Source organism: Cupressus sempervirens, chromosome 7, assembly GCF_028749045.1.
Source record: "Cupressus sempervirens isolate cs-2001-9-10 chromosome 7, ASM2874904v1, whole genome shotgun sequence".
Classification (NCBI taxonomy): domain Eukaryota; kingdom Viridiplantae; phylum Streptophyta; class Pinopsida; order Cupressales; family Cupressaceae; genus Cupressus; species Cupressus sempervirens.
Window position 1 is genome coordinate 182,063,457 of NC_143124.1, and position 15,835 is coordinate 182,079,291.

A 15,835-nucleotide genomic window follows, 5' to 3' on the forward strand; every position below is an offset into this window, starting at 1 on the left:
ATTTTTGTTAGTAGTCATTACTCAAATCTTTTAAATACTAATTGTGGAGCTAATGGTCCTATGATTATTATATTTTGTGCTTATTATTTTGGCAGTCATCATAAATAGCATGTTTGTATGAAATTATCAATAATAAAATTTAAAGTTAAAATCTAGAAACAAAAAAATAGTAGAAAAACTAAAAAGGAAATCAATTTGTGGTGTCATGTGTGTTTGCATGCTATTTTGTTTCTCAATAAGTAGCTACTACTTATTTTATTTTAGCCCCACTCTTTTCTTCCTAGCTTATTTTTTTAGTTTTAAGCAATAGCTCCTCCCCAAAAATAGAAAAGCATTCTAATTTATCCTTTCCGATTTGCATGGGAACACTCCCACTACTTTAAATTAAGAACAATTTGCCTTTAAGAAACCACATGGGGACATAGGGTTACAAAAGGATGAGGGCGGGGAGCTAATGCATGAGTGAGCACAATGTCATATAGGGTTCTTGGATGTAGTTGATTTTCCTCTAGTGACTTCTAGAAAGTAATTAGAAATCTTCTAGAAATCATTTTTTCTAGTAGTTAGAACCTTTTGGAACAGAGAAACTAAAAATTGAAAAGTTCAAGAAATTACTAGATGAAGTAAAGATAATCTTAGTCATTAAGATTAAATTGTGGTAGTTGATTTTTCAATGAGGGGTTATAAGAGGAGATTGATGGGCATTTGGAGAATTTAGATTTGAATAAATATATGTAGTGATAGAAAATAGATATGTAGTATTAACAAAAGCATGAAGGTAGAATCAAAGGGAACAATAATGGAGTTTTAGTAGTAGAAATTGAGGGAAGAACTTTTGGAAAATAAAAATATCACCAAGATTTATCTACAAGAGGCAAGCAATATATGTAGCTTTTGATTTGCTGAAGTTTAATAAAAAATTGTCACCTATTGAACTTGTTTTCCCTTTGGTATTTTTTAGGGACAATTCGTATAAAAATATTGTAATTTTTGTTTTGCATATTTTCTTCTCTAGTCTTATGATTTTATTTGTGAAATTATAGTTGTAATATTTCTTGTAAATTAAAATTCTACAATAATGTAGTCTTCTTAGATAGAAGTTTAATAATTAGTGATTACCACATAATTTTTCATGTGGTATCAAAGAAGATTGTGGGCATAAAAGGCTTAACATAGGCAGAGGAAGATAAAATTGAGGGTTTATAAAAACCCATTTTATCCTCTTCCTAATTTCATTTGGTCATTCTATTTTGTTTTAAAATCAGCTCAACGGGTTTAAGAGTTAATAATATATTAGACAGAGCCTCATTTTGGTGCCTAGAAAGCCAAAAAAAGTCTTTATTGCTAAAGGACAATGGTATCAAGGAATATGTGGCTAGTGTTGTAATTTTACCTACAAATCTAACACAACTCTTAACATACAAGAAGGAATATACCAAGGTGAGGAGGATAATCTTTGATAGTGTTAAGGACCGCATAGTTCCACATATCGTTGTGAAAGATACATCAAAGATGATGTGGGATGCCACTTTAAATTTTTACTAGAGTGCTATGACTAATTGGAAGTAGATTCTTGAGAAAAACTTGAGGAATACTTGAATGCATAAGAGGTAAGAAATTACAAGTTACCTCACCAAACTTATCAAGGATGCGTTAGCAACTTTGTTGGAGACAAAATAGATGACGATTTAAACTAGTACAGATAGCCTCCAATGAGTTTTCTAAGTAGTGATTGAAAATAGACTAATTTCACTTGAGAGGAGCTCAGACCATGTCTTGCTAATGGAACCAATAGTAAAAGTCAAAATAATGAGGTGGACTAGGAAAAGGTGACACTACCAGGAAAAGTGAAAACAAAAAAGGGGTGTAGAGAATTTGGATCAAATTAAAAAGATGAGAAGAAGAGTAAGGAATTTTCTACGATAAAATGTTATAGATATCATGATTTTGGCCACTATGTTAGTGATTACCCACAAAGAAAGAAAAACAAAAAGAAAGAAAGAAAGTATAACATATTTTAACACAGTATTATAAATTATTATATAGTATTAAATATATTATTTAATTTACATAATTTTATTTAATATTATATATTATTTAATTGAATTAAGTTGTCAAATCAGATATGTCCCTAGGGGTTCTAGGATCCCTAGAAATATATGTTGTCATTAAAAGGGTCAGAATAGGTCATAGAGTACCCTTGTTAGAATTTAAAGTCCAATATAGCTGAGGTGGAGGGGGATCAATTATGTGCTTAAAATAACTTATAATAACTTTATCATACCTAAAACATGTACTCAAAAGATGCAAGAACCATAGAAAGATAAAGATATATAGTAACTCTAGATTTGTAAACTAGGAAAATCCTTGATTAGAGAGAAAACTTGAGTAGGAATGATGCCCAAAATATGATGTGCTAATATTAAAATTCCTTGTGAAAGGATAGACTTTGTTAGGAGCCAATGAAATACAATCAATACATATGATCCCTGTTAGAAGACTTTGAATCTCTATTAGGAGATTCCGATGTTGTTAGGAGATATGCCAATCATGTTAGGAGTCAAAAAGAAGACAATTGAATCCACTATTCAAATTACTTCAAGACTGCCTTCACTAAACAATCTTTAGGATAACATATCTACGTACATGAACTAATTAAATAAAAACTTGTTTTCCAATATAGTTCCTTTAAAGCTCACAATGTGGGTCAGTGCAAGAAGTTCGGTCTCACTTTTGGCCAAAAAGTGGAAGTGTTTTTCCTATTTTGAAATATATTGGGGTAAAAGCATAAAACTGTGTCACCCTTTTACAAAGGAAATGGCTGGCAAAAGTATAGTTGTTCACCTTCAATGACTTAAAACTAGTATTATTATTTAGAATTTGAAAATGAAGTAAGCTAATGAAATGTGTAGAAATGGATGAAGTTTAGGATTATATTTTTTAATAATCATTTGGAATAAGAAATTACATATTTTCTTAATTTTTACAAATAACTTTTAGTTGCTAAATTTTTTTTTTAATATGGGTCTAGTTCCCACCACAAAACTACATGGAAATAAACTTATTTCCCTTTGATCTTAGATTATGTTATAGATAATATATGTAACTAGAAAAATCAAGAATAAAAATTGGCTTTAGATCTATATTTTCTCTTTTATAACAATTCAAATTTGAACTTGTTCAAATTGATAGTTTTCATATCCCACCACATTTTTCAAAATAAATCTATTCCAACCAAAAGAAAAATTATAGATTTAGAAGAGGACTCTCTCCTCTAGAATGTCATATAATTTTAAATTTTTTTTAATATGATTTAGTATTTTTTCTTTCTCAAAATTGACATCTTCTCGAGTGTTAAAATATGTACTTGTAGAATTGTTTAATTATACATATACTATATCTAATTAAAATACTATGAACTCTATATGAGAATATTTTTGAGTTTGAGCTCTATAAAATGACGTTTATATGTAATTAATAAAATATCATAACAAATATCAAGAGTTATTGAAACGTCAATTTTCTAAAAAGTTTTTTTTTAGTAATTTGATACTTGGTGTAAATACGTATTCATTATTTACACTTACTTAAGTTTACTTAGTTTAATGTATTAATTTATTATTTTTATTTGTGACACTTAGGAGTTTGCACACCTTTTTGAGTTGTTATGTTGACAATATAGGAATATGTAACTCTATTTTAGCACATAATATCTACAACACTAATTTGCGTGTCACTCCCTTGTATGCTTATCCTCTCATCACTGCACTTACTTCCGTGCTTAATGGAGGATAACCCATATTTGGTGGACATGTGCTTGGTTATGTGACATATCATGATGTTGATTACAAGGCATTCTAGATGTATCTTAGAGGCATTTACCCTTCTCTATAGTTGTGCTTGTGTTTGAGTTCTTAGTTCCTGGTTGAATTTTACCCTTAGGTAAATTCTTACATGGTATCAGAGCTTGGAGATTTTCTCATCGCATAGTTGTTTGAGACCACACTTACTTCAACACCTTAGCCCAAATTTAGAGTATTGTAGAAATTGGGAGCATCTAGAGCCAGATCTGACCTCTCCAGTGTGTTCATAACACTAATTTCGTAAAAATTGACTATAAACTCGGCTGCTTTAGCCAAAGTCAATCGTGAGGCAAAATTTTTTGCAAATCAGAGCCCAGGGGCCCCAATTTGCAGTTTGAGTATGGTCAGTTTTTGTAGATTTAATTAATTTTGGATCTACATTTTTTTTCTTTGCAATTTTATTTTCAATAGAATTTCACAAAAAAAATTTCACCCTTCGAGCCACCCAGCAGAGAATTTTTTTTAGGAAAACCCGCATTTTTTGTTGTATAGAAATATTTTATTTTTTTAATAGGTTATCGTAGAGGGCATTATTCCTGTAACATCCAGATACTACATAGCTCTAATGGTGGTTAAATCCAAATATAATTGTTATAATTTCCATATTGGCGGTGGATGCGATCAAAAATTTGCAGTAGCAGGCCGCTCATTCGAGGTTTTCTCTGCCTCCACTAGTGTCTTAGAAAGCTACTTCTTCAGGTGGATCTTTGCATGGTGGGTGTCAAAATGGTTTGTAGCTTGGTGATCATTCTTCTTCTGGTAGGCTGTAGTTTGGTGGTTGTTCTTCTTCTAGCAGGAATGCTTGTAGGTCTAGATCTCAACATAAAAATGTTAATGGACGGTGGGTATCTTAGGGTAAAATGTGCTTCTTTCAAACCCGCTCTAGTGGTAGGAAATTTGCTCCTACTGCTCCCCTTCCTCCTCGTGTGGCTAATTGTAGTTGCCCCAATTCATCCCTTCCACCCTCTTATGTTTCCTGGCCTAATTCACTTCCACTTCACCCTCCAGTATTCATTTCTACTCCTAATAAAAATTCCCATTAGTTCCCGTAAGGCCTCCTCTCATTTGGGCCTTAATTCACAAAAAGACATTTTGGGTGCTACTTTGGTTCAATCTTCCTCTAAAATGAACTTGTAGGCTTCTTCTTCCCTTGTACTAGATCCTCCTGATATGGGCCACACAGAACCCCTACTGGTCTTGAATGATGGTCTTCTTTACCCCCAAATTTCACTTATGATGGATATCACGTTGATTGGTCAGATCTAGTCCTTTCTCCCTATTTTGGAATTTTGTTCATGGGCTTCCTCCAATAGGATAGGTTTGTCTGATCTCTTCTACATGGATCATTCATCTAATTTTTTTATTGCAATCTTGTGTTCAATGTTGAATAAGGATAGGGTTCTTAATAATGCTTACTAGTTTTGTTCTAGTTTGGGTATTTTGGTTGTTAATTGGACTCCTCATTTTCTTATGAATGACTCTTCTTGTGCTTGGATTCCTTTTTGGTTGGAGCTTCCCTCCCTTCCACTTGAATATAGAGACATGGATATTATGGAGGCAATTGCTAATAAGCTAGGGTCTTTTATTCGCCATGATCTTCTTCTAATTGAGCAATCGCATCGATCAATTCGATTTTGCCTCTTGTTGGACACCTCTAAGACACTTCTTGATTTCATTACCCTTCATTCTAATTGGGGGTCTTGGAACCAAAACATTGTTATTCAAGATGCTCATACTATTTTGCTCTATGCCAAGCTCTTAGGCCACTTTACCAACCAATTTAGGGATCCCAGCTCCTCCACATTGGTGGTTTGTTCGGATCGCATGCACTTCTTTCCTTGCACAATGTTCTTTGGGGGCTCAAACCCATCATTATATTCCTCCACAAATGACTCCCCCTTCATCCCCCCCTACTCCTAAGGTTCCTAGCCTACCTTCCATTTCTTTGCCATCTTGTGATGAAGTATCTCTGACAGTTAGGAACATTCCTTCTGGTATCAACACTCAATTGATCCCTAAGGATTAGAGTCTTCACTTTTCTTTCCCAAATATTTTCTCTTTTTTTGGCATGTTAAAGTTTTTCTTACCTTCTATTATTCTGATCCTTTAGGGTGTTGAATTTTCTAGTGTCACTCTCTCTCCATCTTTATCTAACGATGTCAGGTCTCCTGTAAAAGATTTAATTGTTAGAAAATTAATGTTCTCTAATGATCTATTTTAGTTTGGTTGTATGACTTCTCAACATGTTAATCTTTTGGCTGAAGAAATATCCTCTGCTATTCAATCTCTTCTTTAGAATGATTTTTCTCCTCTTAAGAACCCCATGTATGATACGGTTCCTTCTCCCAATTCTAGCCCATTGGTTTTTCCTAATGGGCCTTTGGTCTCACCTATTATTTCTAATCATTGTGTCCTAGGTAATCATACTAATTGCCTATCCCCTACCTCTAATAAGGTAATTCCTTAGGGATCCAAGTCTATGCTAGATTCTTGCCCTAGTTTGGTGCCTGCACCTTTGGATCTTGTAACTAGGAAGCTCGATAAAGCTACTATTGTCCAAACTCCTTTATCACCTAAACTCAAAAATCCTACTCCCAAACCTAGAGGTAGGAAGTCCAAGGAAACTAAGGCCTTAGAGGAAATTTTGGCTGGGGTTTAGTCCACTTTGGATGCTAACTTTTATGTTTCCAAGAGATGTTCAACAAGGAGAACTAAGGGTTCTCCTTGTCTGATATGAAGATTCTCTCATGGAATGTCAGAGGCCTTAATGCCTCTGACAAGCATTCTTAGATCAAGCTTAGGCTTGATTCTTCTCCTTGGGATATTGTCCTCCTCCAAGAAACAAAATTATCCTTTGATAACTTTTCTACTATGTTGGGTAAGTGGATTACCTGGAGCATTCATTTCTTCCTTCCAATGGTGCCTCTGGTGGTCTTGCTACCCTTTGGAAAGACAAATCTGTGTCTATTTTTCCACTCTAATCTAGGACTAATTGGAAACTCCTTAGTGTGAAGCATTTCTCTTTGAATTTTCTTCTCATTAATTTTTATGGACCTACTTCTTCACCCACCAAGTTCCAACTTTGGCAATCATTAACAAATGTTATTCAGCAATTCCCAGAATGCAAATTCCTTCTTGCTAGTGACTTTAATGCTACTTTGGGATCAAATGATAAGATTGGAGGTATATCTTGTCCTCTTCATGTTATCTCTAACTTTAGTAACTTCATCCATGATAATGATCTTTATGACATCTTACCCACTAATGGTTCATTCACTTGGACTAACTGCAGATTGGGTTTCTTGCAAATTGTTGTTAGACTTGATAGATTCCTTGCCTCTCATAATTGGAAACTTCTAAATGCCTCGTTGCCCCTATCTATCCTACCATTTTTTGATTCTAATAATTTTCCTATCTCTTTAGTGATTGATCTACCTCACTCTTCTACCCCCATTCCCTGTAAATCTTTATTCAAATTTGAATCGGTCTAGTTTAGGCATCTGTTGTTCCACTCCCACCTTAAGCACTGGTGGCTTACTACCCCTTCAGTGGATGGCACTAAGATTTTCAATTTCTTTAAAAACTACAATATATCAAGACTCATTAAGGCCTAGAATGTTAATGATTTTAAAAATATCTTTGAACAAAAGCCTCAACTTAAAAGGGATTTGTCTGCTGTGAATCAACACATTATTTCTTCCAGGTTAGACCCTTTATCATATGCTTCTCAAAAATGCTTGCAAAATGAATGGGCTTAACTTTGAGCTCGTGAAGAGGAATATTGGCATCAAAAATCTCAGAAGTATTGGCTTCAGTTGGGTGATCAAAATACCAAGTTTTTCCATGCTTCTGCTATGCATAAAGCAGTTGTGAAAAAAATCTTTTCCATCAAGGATTCTTCTGGAAATATTCTCATTGATCCTAAGTATATTAGGAATCAAGGTGTTAAGTTTTTCTCAGATCTATTGGCTCCTCCTTCTCCTCAGCCTTCTGATGCTCTTATGGACCCATTTTTGGCTGTTATTCCCACCTATATATTGGATCAAGATAATCGTAGTTTAATGGCTCCTTTTACCTTGGCTGAGGTCCAAAATGTTGTTTTCTCCATGGCTCCTAATAAAGCTCCTGGGCCTGATGGATTTACTCCCCTTTTCTTTCAAAAATCTTGAGATGTCATTTGCTTTGATCTTTTGAATGTTATTGAAGAGTCAAGATGAAACTCTGCCATGCTAAAGTCTTTTAATTCAATGAATATTGTCGTCATTCCCAAAGTTGATGATCCCCAATCATTTGCTGATTTTAGACCTATATCTCTTTGTAATACCATTTACAAAACTATCACAAAGGCTATTTATATCTGTCTTCAACATATTATCCCTACAATTGTCTCCCTAGAACATGGGGTTTTGTTCCTAGTAGGGATACTTTGGATGGGGCTATCCTTGCACATGAGACCCTCCACTCCATTCAAACTCATTCACTTCCATATTTTATAGTTAAACTTGATATTATGAAGGATTATGATAGGTTAAGTTGGCCTTTCCTTCTAAAGGTCTTACTAAAATTTTTTTTCTCCAAAAAATGGTGCAAGTGGGTTATGGCTTGTGTTACTGGTGCCCATTTCCATGTCTTAATAAATGGTTCACTCTACAACCTAGGGTGTTAGGCAAGGTGATCCTCTCTCTCTGATTCTTTTCATCATTGCAGCTAAAGCTTTGAGTTGTGTTATCATTGCTTCTCATTTGGCCAAGTTATGGCTTGGTGTCTCTATTCCAACTACATCAGTTGTGGTTACCCATTCTTTGTTTGCTAATGATACCCTTCTTTTTGGTAGGGCTTCTCTTCTTGAAGCTGGTCACTTTTGCAAACTACTTGATTCTTATTGTTTGGTATCTGGTCAAAAGATCAATCCTCAGAAGTCTAAAATCTACATTTTTAATACTGAATCTTCCCTTGCTTCTTATATTAAGGGGATCCTTGGTTTTTCTTTTGATGAGCTTCCTTTGACCTATTTGGGTGTTTCTCTTTCTGTTAGGTCCAATAAAGCCATTTATTGGTAGTCTGTTGTTAATCAGATTAAGTCTAGGTTTTTGGCTTGGAAGGCTAGATGGCTCTCCCTTTCAGGTCAAATCTTACTTATAAAACTATCTTATCTACCATTCCTAACTATTACTTCTTAGTTTTGCTTGCTCCTAAATCTATTCTTGTTCAGATTGAGAAATTAATTAGGGATTTTCTTTGGAATGCCAATATGATAGGTGAAAAGAAGCTTCCTCTTATTTCTCTTTCTGAAATGGCTACTTGCTCATTGACTGGGCGTGTAGGTCTTCATAATTTGCATGCTCATAACTTAACCTTTGGTGCTAAGCTTGTTTGGAAACTCTTTTCTCAACCTCATATTAAGTGGTTTAGGTTGATGCAAGAAAAATATCTTGATATTTTGGATCCTTCTAGAATTCTGTCAATTTTGGATCCCCCCAAAGGTTTAGCTATTTGAAACTTCATCCTTAAGTCTCATCATATCATCACATCTTCCATTTCTTGGGAAGTTCATGATGGTGAATCGGTTGATTTTTGGCTGGATTCATGGAATGGTTTGCCTCCCCTTTTTTCGATTCACCCCTTTCTCCATATTTGGGAGATTTCTCGTTCTCATTAGGGTTCTAAGCTGGTCAACTATGTCTTAGTAGTTTCTATGTATTCTGGCTTGGTTGTTTGGCTTGATTTCTCTCTTCTTCCTATTGACCCTCAATCTGCATCTTCTACTAATTCATTCTTAGCCCAACAATCTATTTTTTTCTCCCATTCACCTGATAAATTTTTTTGGCGTCCCTCTCCTGATGGTAACTATTTAGGTAAGTTGGGTTATGACTTGATCAATTCCAGCCAACTTGCCAAATCCAAACAACGAGCTTATTCTCTTTGTTGGCATAGTTCTATCCTTCCAAAAGCTGATTTTTTTAATCATTTTTTTTGAGGAATTGGGTTTTTACTAGTAACAGATTATCAAGACTTAATATTACTAATGATTTTTCGTGTGTCTTGTGTAACCAGGCTCTTGAAACAGTTGACCACCTTTTCCTTAATTGTCCTTTTGCTTGAGATTGCTGGACATTTGTGCTTGGGAAACTTGATTGCTCCATGCCACTTCCTCTAAAGGTCTGGGAACTTTTTCAAGCTTGGCCAACATTGTACCCCAAATTTATGTTTGCATGTATATGGATATGCTCTCCATCTTTAGTTTTATGGGCTATTTGGTGGGAACAGAACAAAAGTATTTTTTGGAACTCTCCCTCTTCTCTAGATTTAGTCCTTAATAAAATTCTCCATTCTATTGTTGAAGTGACAAATGCATATACATGCAAATTCAAGGAGGATCGTGGATTCTCCTCCTGGGATAATGTTGTTTCTAAAAATTGGGAAGGCTTAAAATTCCCTTCCCTCTCATTTCCTCTTTGTCCTAAGGATAGACTTCAAGCTAGGGCCTCTATTAAATGGTCCCTTCCTCAACATGGATTTGTCAAACTTAATTTTGATGGCTCCTTGAAAGGCAACCCAAGAAATTCAGGGATTTCTTATGTCCTTCGTGATCATCATGGGATTGGCTTATGTTTTGAGGCTTTCCCTATTGCTCCTACTACTAACAACTTTGCTAAAGCCTTTGCTCTTCTTTAGGGTCTCTCTGTAGCAAAAATGTTTTAGTTCCATCGTATTCATGTTGAAGGAGATTCTTCTATTATCATTAATGCTTGTTTTAGGCAGTCTTCCTTTGCACAACACATCCACTATGTTCTTGTTCAAATATGGTCTCTCCTTGATTCATTTGATGAGGTTTTTCTTACTCATGTTTTTTGTGAAGGTAAGTCTATTGCTGATTTACTTGCAAATTATGGTGTGGATAGCTTCTTTATTTTATATCCATCTGATAATGTCACTTCAGACACCTACTTATCAATTTTTTGCTTGATTCAATCTGAATCATCTTAATTACATTGGCATCGTACTAACAGTAGTTCTCACTTGTCGCTTTATGACATGTTTCCACCTAGCATTATTCTCATCCTTGCTAACTTTGATTAGATCTTGCCATATCTTTCACTGCATTTTTTCTACGTCATCTTACTCTCCTTCTGCCCTTGGATAATTTCTTTACTCTATTTCCTCTTGATGCTGCAATTTAGTGAAAGGCCTTTGCACATGCACATGCTATTCTCAGGCTTATTGCTCACTCCAATAATGATTTCGCATGCTTGGATGTTGCACTTGGGTCTTCTCTTGCCAGGCCTAGGAGTCCCCCTTTTGATGTTTCCTCCTTGTCCTCCCCTATTATTGCTCCCACTTTCCATACTGCTATTGATCCTGTCCTGGAGTAGGCTGACCATTTATGGAGCTCGCTATTTCTCCACCATCTTAGTTTGGTCTTGGAGGGTGATCTGCTATATTTATTGCTTCTTTTTCTCTATGATGTTTGGTTTTTTGTCTCCTAACATGTAGGTTTTGGTTCACCTTCTGCTGCTAGTTCGATATGCAGCGTGGTGTTTCTTAGCTATCTTCTCTTTTTGGACATGCTGATTATTAGTTTGTTTACTATTATGATCCCTTGGGGATTTCATGTATCACTTGGCATTTTTTATAATTATCATGTATATCAAGTTTTTGGTGCTTATTATTTCTCTCATGCCATCCTTGGCACATATATTGTAATTGAGTTTGGCCTGCCAACTCTCTTCTTGGGTAGCTCTAGGTATACTATATTTTTTGTAATGGGTTATGAATGGAGTTTTCTTTCCTGGTTCTTTCTCTGGGAGCCCCTTTTGAACTAGTTTATTATATTAATATAAATACAAAATTTTGACAAAATAAAAAATAAAAAATTCCATACCAGTGGTCACATCCACAACCACTAGTAGCGAGTAGGGCAGAACCTCAATCGGTGATCTTGCTCATTTTATTTAATTAATACGTGGGATTCCTTTTACATAATGTTGAGGCCCATATCACAATCAATGTGGGACATTTCCTTTTAAAACTCTAGTAGCTATGAATGTTCTTCGACCACCACCAATCTTCTCTTGTATGTTAAAATCAGTCGCATGCGTTGGACAGTTTCTAGCACAATAATCCAACGATGTGATTTATGGGAGTCATTGTTATTACCTTTGACAGCTGTTAATTCTCCCACCCAAAAACTTTGATCATGACTGATCTTTATGGTGAATGCGACTTAGAATTTTGGCGTTACAGTCACTATTCCCATCACCATTTTGGTTCTTTGGTGTGCAGTAGATATTCTAGTGGTTTCTTGAATATTCCATCAAATGTCACATTTTTCAATGCCACTACTACTGAAACCCACCAGGTGCACATTAAACTCTTTCCTAGGTACACAAAAGGTATATTCTAACTATAGCTTTTGATGATTCCCGATTGGCGACTTTTGAAAATTTGGCTCAGTTTCAAAGATTTTATGGCATCAATTTTCATCCTCTAGCTATTTGAATATTTTTGGCATAGTTTTATTTAAAATCTCACCTGTTGTACATACTACCACATGATAGTCCCTCCACATGCCACGTGGCCTATTCTAAGCTCACAAACTGAGACACGTGGCACCTCTACAGACATATAGCTCATACACAGTCAAAGACACATATCCACATCAAAGCCTACCATGTGTACTACCATGATAGCTCACAAGTGTACAATTTACACCTTAGCCTCTTTGTGCCATGTCATCAGTACGAATGCTTAGTCATCTGCTACATCACCCCTAGCATGTGGATCTTTTGCTGACATCATCAATTTACTATGTTAAAATTGATAGCTGTTTGATCATCAAAACCAGTCACTTTACAATTATTGAGATGGCCATTTGACTATCAAATTTAGCATCGCATTTTTTCTTGTAGACCCCTCTCTGGATTTCTTTTTAGTTTGGCAACCTAACTTTGCGAGCCCATAACTTAGACATCCAAACTCCAATTCAGGTGCAAGTTTTTTTGAAATTGGGTAGAATTTCCTAAATTTTCCAATGGTGGTGTTTTTTTCTAGTTTTGGTGCACATATTTTATATAAATTGCATTTTTTGGTGACTATACCTACATAATCCTACCTTTTGCAACTTCAAATGCTCTGTACAGGAACATCTGGTCACATTTTCATGTTCTATTTTTTTGAAAGTGCATATTTTTCATCTACTTTCTAGATCTAATGTCAAATTCTAGGGTTGTGTGGACTAAAATCTCACGTTTAGAATTAGGCCATTTTTGGCATTGTAAAGCTTTGATTCTTTTTTAGAATTGTTATAAATCTAAGCTATAGTGCTTAAGTGACAAATTTGAGCCTCAAAAGGTAGTTGTAAAAGAAAAATTAGAAAGTCCACTTTTTTCATTTTGACAAGTGGCCCATTGTACACACACTACTTATAAAGTGCCAAAATCATCTTTTTTAGGGAGGTCTTTTGATTGAGTGAAAAGTGGGGTGTGTACTATGTTTTTTGTGTCTCTCTATTGTGCTCTTTTCATTTCTACATCATGGGTTTTAAATGTCCTCCTTTAACTTCACGCAACTATTCTACATGGAAAGATATTGCATGGAGTAGATTAATGGAAAAAGGATATAGTATTTATGTTGAAGGTACAATTACCAAACCTACTAATGCTAAAGAACTCATTGATTGGAAAATTCAAGGCCAATAGGCTTTAGGATTTATTAGGATTTGTGTACATGGGGATCTTCTCTTTCACATTAAAATTTGTTTAGAATCTAAAGAAGCTTGGGATAAACTTGAATAGTTGTATGGTAAGGTGGATGAAGAAAAGGGATTTTGGATTGAGGATGATCTACTTCTCTTGGATCCAAATTTTTTTTACACAATTCAAGATTACATCATCAAAGCCAATAAGTACAGGGCACTTCTAAAAGATTGTGGAAATCCCATGAAGGATGACAGATTGATTCATCACATCCTAAAGAGGCTACCTTCTGAGTACGCTTCCTTTGTTTTGAGTTTTAATACTCATAGGTTGATCATGGGATCTACTTACTAGAAGCCTTCATTTGATGCATTTGCAAAGATGTTGATTGCTGAACAATCTCACTTGATGGATTTAGGACTTCTCAAGTCATAAAAAACCAAAGCCTTGGTGGCTAGTGATGAGCACAAATCAAGTCAAGGGGGGAAAGTAACAACAACAAAAAGTAGTGGAAGAAAAAATCACAATCTGAGACACAACAATCCTCCTCTCAACAAGGCAATTCTTCTTCAAACAAGAAGGGAAGTAATGACAAGAAGGTCAAACTATTTTGTGCATACTACAAAAAGCCAAATCATGATAAGCATCATTGCAAGACAAAGAGAATCGACGAGTTAGCAAATCTACTTAGAAAGAACAAGATTCAAGTGTCAGGCACTTCCAAGGATTCAACTCCAACCTCTTCAAAGGGTAAAGGGCAAGCACTTATGGAAAACAAAAGTTCTTCTTGGGAATGGATACTTGAATCAGGTGTCTCTTACCATATGGGTTCTTCAAATAAAGATTTTTCTTCATTGAAGCAATCAAAGGTACCACAAATCAAAGATGTTCTCTATGTTCCAAACCTTAGCTCCAATCTCCTATCAGTTTATGAAATCACTCACCTTGGAGATGGTCATGAGGTTGAGTTCCTTCTAGATTAAGTGATGGTGCAAAGTCTTAGAGATGATTCATTGGTTGTAGTGGGGAAAGTCAATGATGACAAGAGGCTTTATTTCTTCTCCCACTTTGTGCCTAAGTCTCCTTCTCAAGCCTTGTTGACTCACTCTACTTCACACATCACATTATGGCATGAGTAGTTTGGTCACCTTGACTTTCACTCTCTTCGGCAACTTTTCTCAAAACATATGGTCAAAGGTCTAACAAACATCAACTATTCTAAGGGAGAGTGTTCATCTTGTTTAGTGGATATGAATATCAAGGAGAATTATGATAAAGGGAAGTCTTCTCGAGCTCTAGTTGTTCTCTAGCTAGTTCACATGGTTTTAACAAGACCCTTTGCAGTGACTTCAATTAGCCAAGGCTGCTACATTCTCACATTTTTTGATGAATTTTCATGATTCACTTGGGTCTTCTTACTTCATCATAAGAATGAAGTGGTTCATAAGCTTCAAGACCTTAAGACTCAAGTTGAACACAAATCAAGGAAAGCCATCAAGGTACTAAGGGTGGACAATGAGAACAAATATGTAGATAGAAGACTTAGAGACTTTTGCAGAATTGAGGGGATTGATATTTAGAACCCACCAGCATTTAGTCCGCACAAGATAGCTATTGTAGCTATGAGGATTAGGACTCTCAAAACCATGGCAAGTTTCATGATAAAAGCCAAGTCTCTCAATCCTACATTAGATGTTGAAGCCATTAGTAGTACTACTCACATACTTAATAGGTCTCCTCATAATGCCTTAGATGGGAAGACTCCTTTTGAGGCATAGTGTGGTAGAAAATTAGTTGTGAGTCACCTTAGAGTCTTTAGTTGTCTAGCATGGGCTAACCTATATTCTAGGAGTTGTAAGGCACTGACACCTAGGCCTTGTACCTTCATTGATTATGAAGACAATGTGAAGGCTTATAGACTTATGGATCCAAAGAGTGATCAAATTTTTATGGAGAAGGATGTTCACTTTGAGAAAATTTCACCAAGAATATCCTCTACTCCTCTCTACACATCATACATAGTGGAGACTTATAGTGACACTAGAAATAGTGCTTCAACAGGTTCAGACACATGGGGTTCTATCAACAGGTTTAGTGAGAGGTCACATCAATCCAATCCACATGCTTACATTTCCATAGTGAAAGGTCTAGTACAACATGGTACATCTTGTCTTCTAGCTCTAGTTTCAATTGTCTTGGGAGACAAACTTGAGGACTTACATCTTCTCATTGATCAAGGTGATCCTTCTATAGTTGTTGTGAGGGCTCACTCTAACC